Source organism: Aulostomus chinensis, chromosome 24 (assembly GCF_037954235.1).
Source record: "Aulostomus chinensis isolate RoL2024-O1b breed Wild chromosome 24, RoL_Achi_v1.0, whole genome shotgun sequence".
In the NCBI taxonomy this organism is placed as follows: domain Eukaryota; kingdom Metazoa; phylum Chordata; class Actinopteri; order Syngnathiformes; family Aulostomidae; genus Aulostomus; species Aulostomus chinensis.
In genome coordinates, this window is record NC_141343.1 from 12,300,001 (window position 1) to 12,316,722 (window position 16,722).

Here is a 16,722-nt window from a genome sequence, read left to right on the forward strand (position 1 = left end):
TGGGAGCAGGGGGGGAACGCATGCATGATGGCTTTATCAATAGAAAGTGAACGTGATGAAACTTGTGTTGATGGTTCATCAATTCGGCGCGCTAGGAGAGGAGCGGCGACATCTGCCAGTGATGAATGTGTTGTTTGGCCTCTACTGTACACAGCGACAAATCCCAGACTCTCAGCCTCGGTAATGACCCCGGACTGCAGCTTGCAGTTCCTGCTGCCACCACATGGGGTCAGCAGCGCACCAACCATGTCCCCCAAAGGTCTAGTGACTTGTTTGACCTCTCCAGCTCATGAGTGAAGGATTTCTGTTGCTACAAAAATCACCTGATTGACTATAACTTTTTTTTTTTACACTAAAACATGTATAAATATGTTGATATACAGTTATTTAACTGTATTTTTTAGAAACCTTTCTCCAGTATGTAAGGCCAGTATGTTAACAAGTCACATTCCTCTCTTAGGATGTTAACTGGATTGATGAATAGGACAAACATGTAACATACTTACATAAAATAAACACATAATACCTCCTTCCTATATAATGCGGTATTATTCAGCTGCGTACTGTGAACTGATTCTAGAGCAGTAAATTGTTTTTGTCCCATATTCCCCTCCCACCCACCTCTTCCCTCGCAGGAGCATCGCAGGTTGGGAGCACGTTGCAGATATTTATGGCCCCTAACGGTACTGCAGTGTTGCCCCCACGGTGGTGCTGCTACAGCCGGGGAAGAGGAGCGCGTAGGAGCAGAAGAAGCTCCTCTAATGAATAGACAGAAGGCTTCAAGGCACATCGTGTTTTTTTTTTTTTTTTTAACCTAATCTGTCAACGTGATAGAAAATAAAATAATCATCCTCTGTCTTCTCTTTATCACCATTACCCGACACCCCTCTTGCTCTCTCCTTTGGATCCCGTTCCATTGCAGCGTAATGGGTTTATTAGTGTGTTTAATGCACTGTGACCCACCGGGGCTGGCAGTCTACCTTTTTAATGTGAGGAAGGAAAAAAATGGGGACTGTTGGTTGTTTTTTTTGTTTTTGTTGTTAAAAAAAAAGAAGAAAAAAAAAAAGCAGGAGAGGCATTAAGAGTAAAAGCAGGAATGAAGAAAAGAGAGAGTGTTGGATGTCCACACAGATGTTGATACTCCCCGGCGTTGTCATAACCAGCGGCAGCCGAGTTCCTGAACAGCCAGTCCGCCGTGATAGCTGCCATGTTTACCCACTCTGGGACAAACAAAGTCAGCTTTGGCATCTGACGCGCTCGCTGCAAATGAGCGTTTCTGCTCTAAAACTCTGCCAGAGAAACCCGCAGCCAGCTTGCAGTATAATGAAGCCATTTCAGTCGTGACCGACGTGTCGCTGCACCTGGAAGGTGCAATGCAGGGATTTACAGAGGCGAGGATTCACCTGAGATGGCGTTTGCACAAGAGAGGAACATTTTTTTCCCAGGCTTGATTGAAGAGGTTTTTCTGAGGGTCTGTAAATCCATTAACACCAATGAAAGCCTCTGGTATCTCTAGTGTGTTTGTGTCCTGCCCTGCATTTGCCTCAAACACGCAACTGATTAAACTTTTAACAGCGTAGTTGGATGGATTGCGCTCAGCGTGCTAGCTAAAACAACAAGCTAACGGGCTAAGAGGGAGCTAAATCGCTATCTCTGGGTTAACTGCTGATATTCCACTCATGTAGGCATTGAAAATAGACTAGATTCACCTTCTATTGCTTTGCTGGGCCGTACTCTGTGTATTGTACAAAATTACAGACACGAGTATGTGGGAACAAGGTGTTAACTACAGAAACGTTAATGTTTCTTCCTTTATCTGAAGTACCAATTATGTACCAACCTGAAGCTGTAACGAAGTACAAATTGTAAACTGCCATACACTCAAAAATGTAACACTCTACGTCTTGTTTTGTTGGCTAAAAAACATTATTTTGTGGTTCATAAATTCTTGAAATGACCGTCACAGCTGCAAAACACCGTGTTCTATGGTAAATCAGATGTTTTTTTTGTTGTTGTTTTTTAAGGGTAATCAGCCTTATGTTTAAGTTTGATCCTAAGATAAAAGGTTTTTAAATCTCAAGCTCACGTAGGCTTTATTTAATCTCTTTCTACATTTAGCGTCTGTACATTTTAGAAGTTGCTTTTCTCGAAATCGTGTGCTGAATTTTGGAGCCTTCAAGGAGCAGAAATAGATCAAAGTCCTGATGAGTATAAATGAACAGATCATACAAATGTTTATTGGGGAGCGCATTCGTCTAAATGTCTTCTGACTTGAATGACACGGGGAGGATTGATGTGATTAAACAGTTTAATCAGATTTAACGAAGGTGATGAACATTATTAGTCCCCCTCACAAATAAGCGTCCTCATCCTCCCGGGGAAAACACGTGACGTCGTTAACGCTGATTTATGCAGGGTTCAACTTCCTGAAGCTCTTTGCAAGGACAAAGGTGGGACAGATTGATCTTCATTTCTAAACCCCGTACTTCCCCTGTCGAGGTATACTTACTGCAAAATATATATCTGAAGCATCTGATCACTGGGGAAGTGTGTGTTTAATTAATGCAGAGGGCAGAATGCCAACATTTTTCTGCAATAAGATAAAACCACTTGAGGTAAAAGATGAGACCCAAAGTGGCTGTTGCCGCCTGCAAGACCCGTCCGTTCTTCTCTACGGGGGCGGAAACTCTTTCAGACAAATTTTGTTTACTTTTCCGCCTGCGAAGCACTCTGAGGCCATGGTTGTCATGGTTACCACGGTGTAGAAGCTAATACCTGTTTATAACAGAGTGTTTCAACCTGGGCTCCGGGTATTACTTGCTGGGTACTTGATATTACTGCGGTAGTACTTACAGGAAGAGTAGCGCCACACAATTTACACGTGAACTTGTTGCTTGTTTGGATGAAATGATCCTATACCGAGCTTCGTTTAGTGGGTTTCTTTTTTTAAATGTTAGCTAGTTAGCATAACTGTACATAAAATATACTTAAGTATGTTGGACAGCTTTGATGGTGGGAGGAACCCTTGGCGTGCCATCACTCTACCACAAAAAATATGCGTAGTTTTGACATAAATACATGGATGTATGCTAACCTTGTGCTGCAATAACTGAATGCTAATATCACTTTGTGCGAACTACGTGTAATTGGGAGATGAACAGAACTGCATAATCGGCACTCTGTCATGGGTAATGTGCAATATTACTACAACTTAGCATTTAGTTATCATTAGCATTTAATGGACTTTGGTGCTTAAACTCCTACATTCTCTGACGTGTAGCTTACAACCTGCTGAAGATCTTAAGATGGAAACTAGCCTCTCGCTATAATTTTGTATAATGTAAATGTACACGTACATTAAAATACACTGCCCCTATTTTTCAACAGTAAGTCAAAGTCAAATTGAAAATTGAACTTGAAAATTGAAAGTTTGAACATAACCTCACTTAACGTCGATATTTGAATTTTTTTTTTTTTTTTGCTGCAATTTTTGGGCGGGAAAAATTTCAAACTAATCGTCATGGTGCAATAATTGTTGCATTTCAAGCTAAGTCAGTTGTAACTTAGTTCTTCAAGTACATCTTCATAATTATACTTTCTTTGCAGAAAGATTGGCATACATCCAATTCCTAGGTACGGTTTTACAAAGCCTGACTTAGCATTTAGCTTAGTCAGGATTAGCTGGTAGAACTTGAGAGTTAATATTAATGATTACTGATTTAAGAAGCCAAAAAGACTGCATGGTGAAAAAACTTTTGCTTGTGTTACTTTTACTACTTTTTTATTCTTTAGTAACAATTCCATTTTTTGTTTATTAGTTTTGAGGGCATTTTGAAGGGCTCATAGTTTATTGACTCGCACCTCTCTGAGTCAACAAAGCCGTCTACAACCACCACAACTATTTACTAACCACATTTTCTGTCCTCGGCTGCTGCTCATGTGTGCATCCAACCGGACCAATTCCCAGAAAGCCAAATTGTAGTATTTGCACTTGTCACCTAAAATTACGTTTGATAGTTGCAGTCAACCTCTATGAGAGACGTCCAAAATACAAAGCGAGCATCAGTCCCGGCAACTTGCAATCGAGTATGAGCCTTTTAATAGGTGTCGAGTTATTTTCTCGGTCAATTACCTTGTTGTTACTGTCAGCAGTGCATCAGGAGACGAGGTGAAGTCCGAGTCGAGTGCGGAGACGCGCCGAGGTCTAACAGATGTGACACGGCGCTGACTGACTGCAGAGTAAATTACATTAACATGGACAAAACTATCTTCTCTTAACTTGAGAGGCCGGTCGGTCGGCAGCCTCGTGGGAGTTTGATCCATCCCACTTTAATTACCTTTTACATTCCGAGTATTTACTGTGCAATAAAGGCTAAGATTACATTTGACAGCCTTCCGTGAAGCGGGTGCAACACTAGCCGTTACATTTCTGCATATGTCATGTCAGGCTAATAAGGGGCCAGAGGGTTTATTTTACAGTGGTGTAAAATAAAACCGGGTTTATCCACAGCACACAAACCTTTGTTACTTGGACATAAACACAACTTTTCATGGTGCTTTATCTTTCCAACTTGGTTTTCAGCAGGTTTTTCCTCTGAGCTTCACCGGATGTCTCTGCTCCTGCTTTTACTACCAGTGTGCTGACAGGTTTGTGAATATTTGTCAGGTTTTTTTCTGGCGTCACTGAATACTACAAAGTGCGGGGCTTCTTGGTGTTTTGGTGATGTCCACCCAAGGGATACCCCGCGGCTAAGCTAACAGAGGGACGCTAAAGCTGCCCCCATGACCTGGAACACATTTGTGAACCCGCTCGACCTCGCCCCCGCCACCACTGCAGCCGCCGCCGTCGTGATCTGGGAAATGAGTCTTGCGGTTTACTTTAATTTACTTTAGTTGATGAAACACTGTGAAACCAGACTGAAGATAATATAAGAAAAAAAGAAACTGCAAGAACTTGAAATTTAAACAGAAAAAAAAAAGATACCCCAAAAATATAAAAAAGACCCAAAGGTGCTTGATAAAAATTCAGTGCAAATCATCTCAAATTCCTGCAGGGTTCAGCCGGTGTTTACTCAAGGCGCTCTGACGAGACCTTCCCGGTAATTACAACGTCGTCCGATCTGAAATGAGAATAAAACCTGATTTCTTTCTTTCTTTCTTTCTTTCTTTTTTTTGAAAGCAAATCCCATCTGACCGCAGTGTATGCTTCTCTGACAGTATTTGAATTCCTTTGACAGCTGGAGATCAGAGTGGGCAAGGAGGGATAGAAAAATGGAATGTGACAGCAGCCAGAAACACACAGGATAAAAGAGTCGCAACAAAACAAGTGAATCAGCAGGGTGCCAAGGTCGCCCGAATGACTTATCCAGAGACAAAACATGAACCGTGCCAGCTTCTGGTTAATGGAGATTCATAGAAAAGAATGCGTTTGTGGGACGGAAGGTAAACGTGTTAAGCTTTCAAGCAAATTCCATTATTTGAAAATGTATCTACTCTCAATTAAAATAAAATAAAATAAAAAAAAAACCTTCCTTTGAAAGAAATCCAATCATTTCTATATGTCAAAACTCAAGCTTGATCTCAAACAAAGGCGGGCGATTTTGATTTGAGCGAACTCAGGAGCTTTGTGCCGATGAATAAAACATGGCTTTCCTTGATGTTACCCCGACTTATCAAGTCACACATTCCCTCTTTGAGCTCGCTGGTGACACCGCGCAGGATGAAACAGAGAAGATGAAGTTTCTACTGTATATCGTCAACTTGGGCTGCGCAGGTAGATAACTGTACAAATATATATATTTATATAAATATATATATATATATATATATATATATATATATATATATATATTTATATATATATAAATACACACGCACACACAGGTTTCCAGGACACGTTGAAGGAGATTGACTTTTGAGCCGTTTTTTTGATGGATGACACTTGGCAACACATGAAAGAAAGTAATAAAGGCGGGGAAAAGAAAGTAAAAGGAAAGTTGATCTTTGATTTGATCTCATCCGTCATGTTGTGCAAATCTCTCTGATTGTGTAGGGATTAAGAAGAAGAGTGTGTGGGAGTTACACAATTACATACTTTAAGTTTCACTCGCAGGCTCACTGTGATTATTGATTGTCTGTGTGAAGTTCATACATATTTAAATGTGCTGTAAGCCGCCTTGGGCCACATTCATAATTTAAATGGGATTTTCTTTGTCTTAAAGTCATAAATCATTGCTTTTGGTGCAGAATTACACACGGTTTATTTTTTTCAACTGTCCCTCTGATTACAGCTGCTGCAAGATACACACAGCACTGCAGTTGTGTGCCTCCACCAAGTGGGTTTGTCACTGTGACCTTTGTCCCCCAAAATCCCTCCAGTTCAGTCTCAAATCCCAGTGGACGTCGGCGTCAAATCTGTAGGACTTTGTTCCAGGCGCTCCTGAGATGTCAGAGTTCTGTGACGATTCGACTTTTTTTCTTTTTTTTAAAATTTGCAGTTCATCCTCAAGTCCCAGTGCACATTCGCGCCACATTCGAAGAAACCGAGTCAGGGAGCTCCGGGGGACATCGCGTGCGTGTGAGTCAACAGGGACCTTTTTGACCACCAATTTTGTGGATGTCTGTGCCAAATCTGAAGGAATTCCCTCAAGGTTGAGGTATTCGGACCTTTTTGACCGCCAAATATCTTCCTAATTCCTCCTGAGGTTCCAGAGGATGTTTGCTTTGTTTGGCTTTTTGTTTTTCTATCACTTTGTCACACACAAGAGTCTGAAGGGTGGGAGCTTTAATTGGGGAGCGCCAAACAGTGTCGCTCTCTCAATCTCGCCATCTACCTCGCAATCCCTTCATCACATGAGACGCAGGCGACTGAAAAAAGTAAACATATACAAATGAATGTGAAGCAAAATACACGTCGAAAATACAAGCGGTAATAAACATGAGGTAATAAACGCACTGGAGATCTGTCCTGTGCTTCCGGTCTAGGACTAAATCTGGAACCGGTGTGGAGTCCCCAGGTCACATGACTTGGACGCTGGGGGTGGGGGGCAATTTTACAGTGAATGAAAAATACACTTCTCTCCAAAAATATGCAAATAAATTATAGAGGGGACTAAAGCGTCCCTTCTAGTTCTGCTCCGTCCTGCTGTTTTGGGTGGGTCTCTGAAATGAGCAGACAGCACATAAGGCTATTAAAACCCCACCAAGCAGGATAAAGATGAATATCTGGATTACATTTACCCAACAGGAAGGTGTTCAGTACCTCACCTCTCTCAGCAGATGTCAGGCTTGTAGCAGGCTTCTCCACATGTGCGCCACATCCACCGCCAACCACCTCTGTGAGCGAGAGAGAAAAGCCTGTTATTTCCTCCCAGCTCTTGTATCTAGTTATTCACCAGTGAACAGTTCTGGATTCATGAAACGTGCCCACGGTTTGGAGACGGCCCCCCCCTCCAAAAATTGCCCCTAAAGTTTCATATCTCTTGATGTGAAAGACTCTAAACAACGGCATGGAAGCCAGTGAAGACGTCCATCCCACTGAATTTCTGAGCAGAAATGCAAGAGCCGCTACATGAGCAGAAAAAAAGCCTAAAAATAGGCACTAAATTGCAAAAACTGCATTTTCTTTTTATTTTTTTGCGTCATCAAGCAAGGGTTAAAGTACCAGAATAATTCAGTACTGCTTTAATATAAAGTGGGGGAAAGTTGAGGCCAAGATATCCAGACTTTTAGTCCCTGGTGTTGGTCAAGTTTAAACACTAGATCCTCCTTTCCCCATCATGCAACTCGTGATCCCTCCTGCCTCCTGCACGAGCAGTTCTGTCAAACACTTTTCTCCAGTCTCCAAACCTAAAATCCCCCCATTTTTTTCTGATGTAAAACCCAAAGTTTTAGGTCCATACCATCAAATTCACGCGCTGTGAGAGATACTTGTGATGGGTAAATTGCACTTCACGGGTAGGAACTGAAGTGCCTGTTGAAAATTTAAAAAGCCTGGCTGAGAGCTTAAATAATGGGGACCCCCGGTCACGAGTTTTTAGGACATCACGGTTTTGTGTAGAAACTGAGGGGATTGATTTTAAGGAACATGCGTCATGCGAGTACAGCAACGGTCATCGCTGTCACTTGGAGCCGTTGTGCGAAACACCTTTTTTGGCGTAAGGGACGTGTAAGACCTGGGATGCGGAGTTTCTTTAGCAAGACGCGTATCGAAAATTTCACCGTCAGCTCTTGCTAAGAAAGTTAGCTTCGTTTCTTAATAGAGGTGGACAACCCACCATTATGGTAATATGCTGCCCCCTATGGAGTACTGCAGGTACACCAGCCCAGAAGTGAGAGCTCAGGTGTCCCGTTTAGCCACTTAGCATCTGCTGCTTTTTAAGACGTATAGAAGACTGCTGCAGCACATACGGTGGTCCGACAATCCACGAGCGACCGCTCTTCCAATTCACTCGCACCCCCCCCAGGATGCGACATTCTAGCCGTGACTCGTCTCCGTGCCAACGCTAAACAGACAGACTGTTACTGGGGAGTTCACTGCTGCCAGCGCAATTTTTTTATCTTTCACTTTCGTTTCTGGAGCAGTTTTTCAAATGTGAATCAGTTTGTTTAACTGAAAGACACCTTTGGTTTGATTTTCAGGGTCTGTGTTCATGTGGAACTCCTTCCTTGTGGTTCTTTGTGTTTATATATATATTTTTTTTAAAAGTCTTCCCAACCCCTCCTGACATGTTTGTTTTGGATTCATGATGGGGTCACGTTTTGTTTAATTCAACTATTTAATTTATGTCAAAATGGAAATGCCTTTTTATTTGTTAGTATTTTTGTTGTTGTTTTGAATGAAAAGGGCCTTTTGTTTTGAATATTACAGTATTATCACATGTGGCCAACCTCAATAAATGGGCCTTTGGCTCTTTGAAACAATTCTCCATGGCCCTTCACGATTCGTGTTTTAGTTCCTATGCTGGAGAACGAACTGTTAAAACTCTCACTGACTTTGAGAGGAGAGAGGAGCCTGCAGGTTCAGCAACACTGACTAATTCTTGGGTTTCAGGGCTCCTTGCTGCACCTCCATGTAGATGCGGATCGGGTCACTGGATGTGATTTGTTCAGATAATCAAACCAAGTCTTCCTTTCACAGGTGAACCCGACTGAGGAAACTGTCAGAAATCCTTCTTGCGAGCGTGTAAGGGCGTTCATTTTTTCTTCTTCCAGTAAACATGTTTTTAATGAAAACTACAGCTCTGGTGTCCTCTCTGACACTTTGGCTTTCTTTGCATTTTTTTTTTCTCGGAACGAACAGACCCAAACTTTGAAGACTTATGATGGCTTTTTTTTTCCAGCAATGGTGATGCAATACATGACTTCTTGCTCTCTCTGAAGCAAAATAGTGCTTTAGAGAGACCAGTAACACTGCTCCCAGTCATCAAGAAAACATTTTACACCTGTTGGAATCTATTACAGTGATTTTTGGTGACCTAAATTTTCCTTTGCCCCCTCTAGCTGGTTTGCTTCTGACCCTTGCACCATTTATGTTATTGACTGTGCTGCCTTAGATTTTAATAAAAAAAAAAAAACCAAAAAAAACCTGGGGTTCCATGAAAAAAGACTTTCCTGTAGACTGTGTTTACTATTCAAGGGTACATTTTGACTTTTTCTTTTTGTGTGTGTCTCTGTGTATGCACATGTAACTACACACCCGTATTTTTCACGGTGCACACCTGAAAATTGCAACTGCTCGCCACAAATCGGAACTTCCAACTGTAGTCTGTGAAGTGAAAAATGAAAAGGCACCACTCCTGACCAATCATCTCGTTTAATATTTCTTTTGACTGTGCGGTGATTGGGTGGTGGTTGCACCCAAAGACTGCAGCATACTTGAAGTCTGTGTGAAAAATGGGGAAAGTGCTCTGCTTTTCATAAAGTCATGAACTAGTAAGGCGGTCCAGGAATTCGTTGTTAACGTTGGGTCCCTCTGCTGCAGAATATCTTTGAATAATCCCATGCTAGTAGAAAGCTCAGCTGGTGGAGCGTGACAGTAACACGAGCAGGGTTAGTGGTTTGATTCCCTCTGTGGTCGAGTATGATAAAACTGTGCGCGCATACACGGCAACAAGAGATAATACAAGAACGGTATACTTGTGTGGAACACTAATACTTACGAAAACAGGAACAGTTCATGGAAGATTTCAACAGTTGTAGACCAATGCTGCTGTGCTGTATCATCAAAGTAACACATCAGCCTTATTAAAAGGTTAAAAATGCTACCGCTCCATGGTCCATTCTTACGCCCTTCAGCGGAACATCCATTTTCTACCTCTTATCCTGTTAAGGGTTGTGGGGGGGCTGGAGCCTATCCCAGCAGCCTTCAGGCGAGAGGCAGGTTTCACCCTGGACGGGTCACCAGTCCATCACAGGGCCAACACATAGAGACAGACAACCATTCACACTCACAGTCACACCTACGGTCAATTTAGAGTATCAATCAGCCTCGTCCCCTCTTGATGTCTTTGGACTGTGGGAGGAAGCTGGAGTACCAGAGAGAACCCACACAGGAACAGGGAGAACATGGAGACTCCACACAGAAAGACCCCGTGCTGGAGCTGGGGCTTGAACCTGGAACCAAAAAGAACAATAAGGTAAAAGACCTGATGAGGAAAACTGTAAAAAGGAGGGGGAAGTGGCAGCTTCTAAAGGAGAAATTATATAAGAATGGTCTTTAGAAAGAGAAAGAGATGAGTTTTTCTGTTGCAGTTGGAGTCATAGACAGATTCTCTGAGGGAGTCCTTGAAATGAGGTATATTGTAGTTTGTAAACATACATACTATGTCGTGTCATTTTACATTGCCTGAGTATGAAATACTTACTTATAATAAAAATAAAATTACCAGTTAACAAAATACAATAATTATGTATGTGGGTATGTGTATATGTATATATTTGTGTATTTATGTATCTGTGTATATGTGTGGATGTATACATGTATGTGTGAGTATATATGTATAAAATGGTAAATGGACTCACTTTTATATCGCGCTTTTCTACCTTAGCGGTACTCAAAGCGCTTTACAGGGTCATCTCATTCACCCATTCACACACACACTCACAGTGGAGGGTGCCATGCAAGGCGGCAACCTACTCATCAGGAGCAATTATGGGTGCTCAAGGACACTTTGACATGGTCACCAGGGTCGGGGATTGAACCAGCGACCCTTTGGTTGCTAGACGGCCACTCTACCCCTGAGCCATGCAGCTCATGTATGTTTGTATTGTGCATTTATTCATATATGAATTTTCCATGTATGTATGTATGTATATATGTATAAATGTATGTTTGTATGTGTGTATGTTTTAGTTGTGGTGTTCCACAAGGGTTTGTGTTTGGACCACTACTCTTCACTCTATCTGAATCCATAAGGTCACATCATAGACACATCCTGTCTTAAAAAGATGAAGAGAAACTAATCCATGCTTTTCGTAACTGCAGTTCCCTCCTATCAGGCTGTACTAACAAGTCCCGAAAGACTCTCTAGCTGGTCCAAAATGCTGCTGCCCGCATGTTGATGAGAACTGGAGGAAGAGACCATGTCTCTCCTGTACTGGCTAAAGACCTCCTTTTTTGATAAAGCTTATAGTTAGGTCTGGCTTAGGCTAGCCCTGAGAAATGCTGCTACAAGCTGAGACAGCCGGGGGATCTCCCATGATGCACCGGGCTTCTTTCTCGTCCTCTCTGTCCTCCTATACTCATACTTGCTACTAACTCGTCTTCTTCTCCAGAGCCTTTTGTGCTTCCCCACATCCCAGGTGCTGTTGCAGGAGGCTACAGACCTGAAGAGGCTCACGCTGCCACCCTTAGCATCAGTATTAGTATTAGAACTCATTGTCTTATTAGTATTATTCTCAATACTGTAAGAGCATTAATACAGCATTGTGTTTATATTGTGTTTGCTAGCACATAATTGCTCATATTATGCTGAAATTGATTGCTTGAGTAACCTGTAGATGTGATTCCTGGTAGCGAGTTGCTGTAATTGTTTGCGGTTTGCCCTCCCTCCCTCTCTCTTTCTCCCTTAGACCTGTTCACACCCCTGTCTGTCTGTTATTTTCTCTCTCTCTTTATCTCTGTCCCTCTCTTTCCTTCTGTATATCTGTCTTTGTCTCTGCCCAGCTCTCCTGCCCCCCCCACAGGTCAAAGCAGAAGGCCGTCCCCAATGAGCCTGGATCTGCTTGATGTTCCTGACTGTTAAAAGAGCAAGATTGTCCTTTGGATGACTTCCCTCTGACTTGAGTGAATCATATGATCAGCACAGAAGATGCATGATTGACAATTTGTGTGTAACAGTATCTTTTGTTAAGATAAATGAAAAAATTTCACCCCCAATATAATATTTGTTTGCTTGTATGTTTAGGTATGTATGAATGTGTATGTGTGTATATGCCTTTATCTTTTGGTATGTATGTATGAATGCTTTTGTTGTTTATTCAAATATGCAGGTATGTCTGTATTCATGTTCGTATGCCTGGATGCATAGATATATGAATGAATATGTATTCATCTGTGGATATATCTATATATGAATGTATGTGAGTTTGTATGTATGTATGCATACATTAATAAACATATACATGTAAGTTTACATGTATGTATGTGTATTCATGTGTTTATGAATTTGTGTACCCATTTACATGTAAATATATAAAATACATACAAAATATGTATATATGTGTGTGATTCTTTCAGTGTTTTTGTGTATATGTATATCTATGAATATACATATGGGTGTACATTTGAATATCCGTATATTCATCTGTGCATATATGTACGTGTATACATATATATATATGTATATACATATGCATCCATGAATACATAAATATATTCACATATGTACTGTATATATACACATACACATATATGTATACACATACATGCAAACATATAACTATATACATATATGTGTATATATGTAAATATAAACAGACTAATTTTCATACATATACAGACGTAAATATCAAGGCATATATCAATATAGATACAAATGTACATATAGATATATATACATATATACATAAGTATACACACATGTATACACATTCACATACACATGTAAAAATGTATACATATATACACACATGCAGATATACACATTTGGACAAATATACACATTGATATACATATTTATGCACACACATGTATACAAATATACACATATACACACATATCTATACATACATATAAGGTCACATTTTCATATACATACCGACATACAAGGCATATACAGTATATATACATACAGTATATATATATATATATATATATATATATATACACACAGTATATGTGTGTATATATACACGTATATGTGTGTATATATACACATATATGTGTATATATATGTGCATATACATATATGTATGCATACATATATTCATGTATACATATACATGTGTACACATCAAAGGGATATATGTATATATACATATGCGTTTATGTGTAAATGTGTATATATGTGTGCATATACACATATATCTGTACATATGTATATATAGGTGTATCTTTACATACGTATATATACACATATATTTATATATGAAACATGTATATACATACAATAAAATATGTGTATACACACATATATACATATATACACATATATGTTAATACATACTTGTATGTATGGGTGTGTATATATGTATATGTACGTTTAATATATATGTGTGTATATATACACATATATATGTATATATGTATATACACAAATGTGAATACATACATACATATACATATGTATGGATACATACAAACATATATAAGCACATACATATATAAACATATATATGTATACATATATACATATACACATATATACACGCATATATACATGTTTATATATATGTATGTATATATTTATACATACAGGCACATTTTCCTACACACATAAATACAAAGACATGAATACATGAAGGCATATATAGATACATAAATACATATATGCCCACATATACATAGGTAGATAAACAAAAAATACACATTTACATTTATATACATATATAAATGTATTTCTAAATACATATAGTTATATATACACATAAATGCACAAAATATATACTTGAGTATATATAATTTATTCAAATATAAAATAGACAAAAATAGACAAATAAATACAAAATATATATACATACACATATACATACACATGTTTTTGTATGTATATTTATGACAATTTCATACACACATACATACATACATACACACATACTGACTCATAAAAATCATTACATATATAAACATACACACATATATATATACATAAACATACAAATATTTATGTATTTATAAAACATGCATATACATATATACACAAACACCCACCCATATAAACACATATGTGCACATATACATATATAAACACATATGTAAAAATGTATATATACAAACACATACATATAAATACATATATACACATACACATAAAGGTTATATACACATACATATATACATGTACATATTTACATATGTATGTACATGTATATATATATATATATATATATATATATATATATATATAAATACATATATATACACTTATAAACATATTTACCTATATAGACAAACATATATACACAAACTCACAAATGTGTAACACATATGAAGATATATAAATATACACATATATGTACATATATGTGTATATATAAATACGGAAAAATTTTGATACAGATGTACATACATATAAACATAAACACAAACAAACATAACGACATGTATACATCAAGGCATAGATAGATACATAAAAACATATATGTACATAAATACAAATACATAAAACACATACATATATATACATATATTTATATATATACACATATTATACATATATAAATATACTAATATTAACATAAATACACATACAAAAATATGTATACAAACTTATATATACATATATTTGTATGTATATATGTATGTACAAACATACATGAATACACACATATCCAGATACAAAAAATACATATATACATATATGTTAATACACATATACATAAACAAATATTAACATGTATGTATAAATGTACATATGTGTATACATATACATACATATGAACACACGTTATGTGTGTATATATATATATATACACAAGTGTATACGTGTATATATAGACTAATACATATATATACCTATGTGTATGTATGCTCATATGTATATGTATGTCGATATAAATATACATATGTAGATATATATGCATACATATACATATGTGTATATATGAACAACAAAGGGATATATGTATAAATATATGTGTGTGTGTATATATGTATATATATATATGTGTGTGTGTATATATACATATATGTGTGTGTATGTAAGTATATACACATATATATATGCATAAAAATATATTAATGTATATATACATGTGTGTGTAATTTGTGTGTATATATTTATGTATGTATATGCCTCTATGTATGCAATTATGTATGTGTATATAAAATGTGTCCATATGTATATATTTATGTATATAAATATATGTGTATATGTATGAGTAAATATGTATGTATATACATATTTACACACATATATACATACACATATATATATACAAACACTAGCATCGACACAATTATGTGTGTATGAAAATGTGTCTGAGTGTGTCTCATATATGTATATATGAACACACACATAAATACACACATTTACACATACATATATACATATGTAATATATATGTATGTGTATATACAAACAGACATACCTACACACATACAGATTTGAATACATCAAGGCATATCTATACATACCTACATATATACATACATACATACGAGTGTGTATATATGTATATGTATGTATACATGTATATATAAATATATACATATTTAAAATTACATATATACACACATATATATTAAACGTACATATACATATATACACACATTCATACAAGTATGAAAAAACATATATGTGTATATATGTATAAATGTGTGTATACATACATTGCATGTGTATATACATATATATCTGTAAATATGTATATCTAGATCTATTTATGCACACATGTACATCACACACCTATATGTGGGTATATATTAGTATATATAAAATACCGGTGTAGTATGTATATATATATACACGTTTTTCATATATATATATATATATATATATATATATATATATATATATATATATATATATATATATATATATGTGTGTGTGTGTGTGTGTGTGTGTGTGTCTGTGTGTGTGTGTATACATACATATATATGTGTGTGTATATATACATATATATATACATACATACATACATACAATATACAAATACACATGTACATTTATACATATATGTACATATGTACATTTATACATATATTTAAACCAATTTGGATACATATTTATACATACATTCACACACATACACTATATATGTATGTATATATGTATGTATACACATACATATATACATACATATATACACAAATATATCTACACATATACCTATGCATACAAACATATATGTTCATATTTATGTATATGTTATATGTATGTACATATGTTTGTATATATGCATATACATATATGTATGCATACATCTATTCATGTAAACATATACATGTGTACACATCAAAGGGATATATGTATATATATATATACATGTGCATTTATATGTGTAAATATGTATATATGTGTGCATATACACATATATATCTGTACATATGTATATATAGGT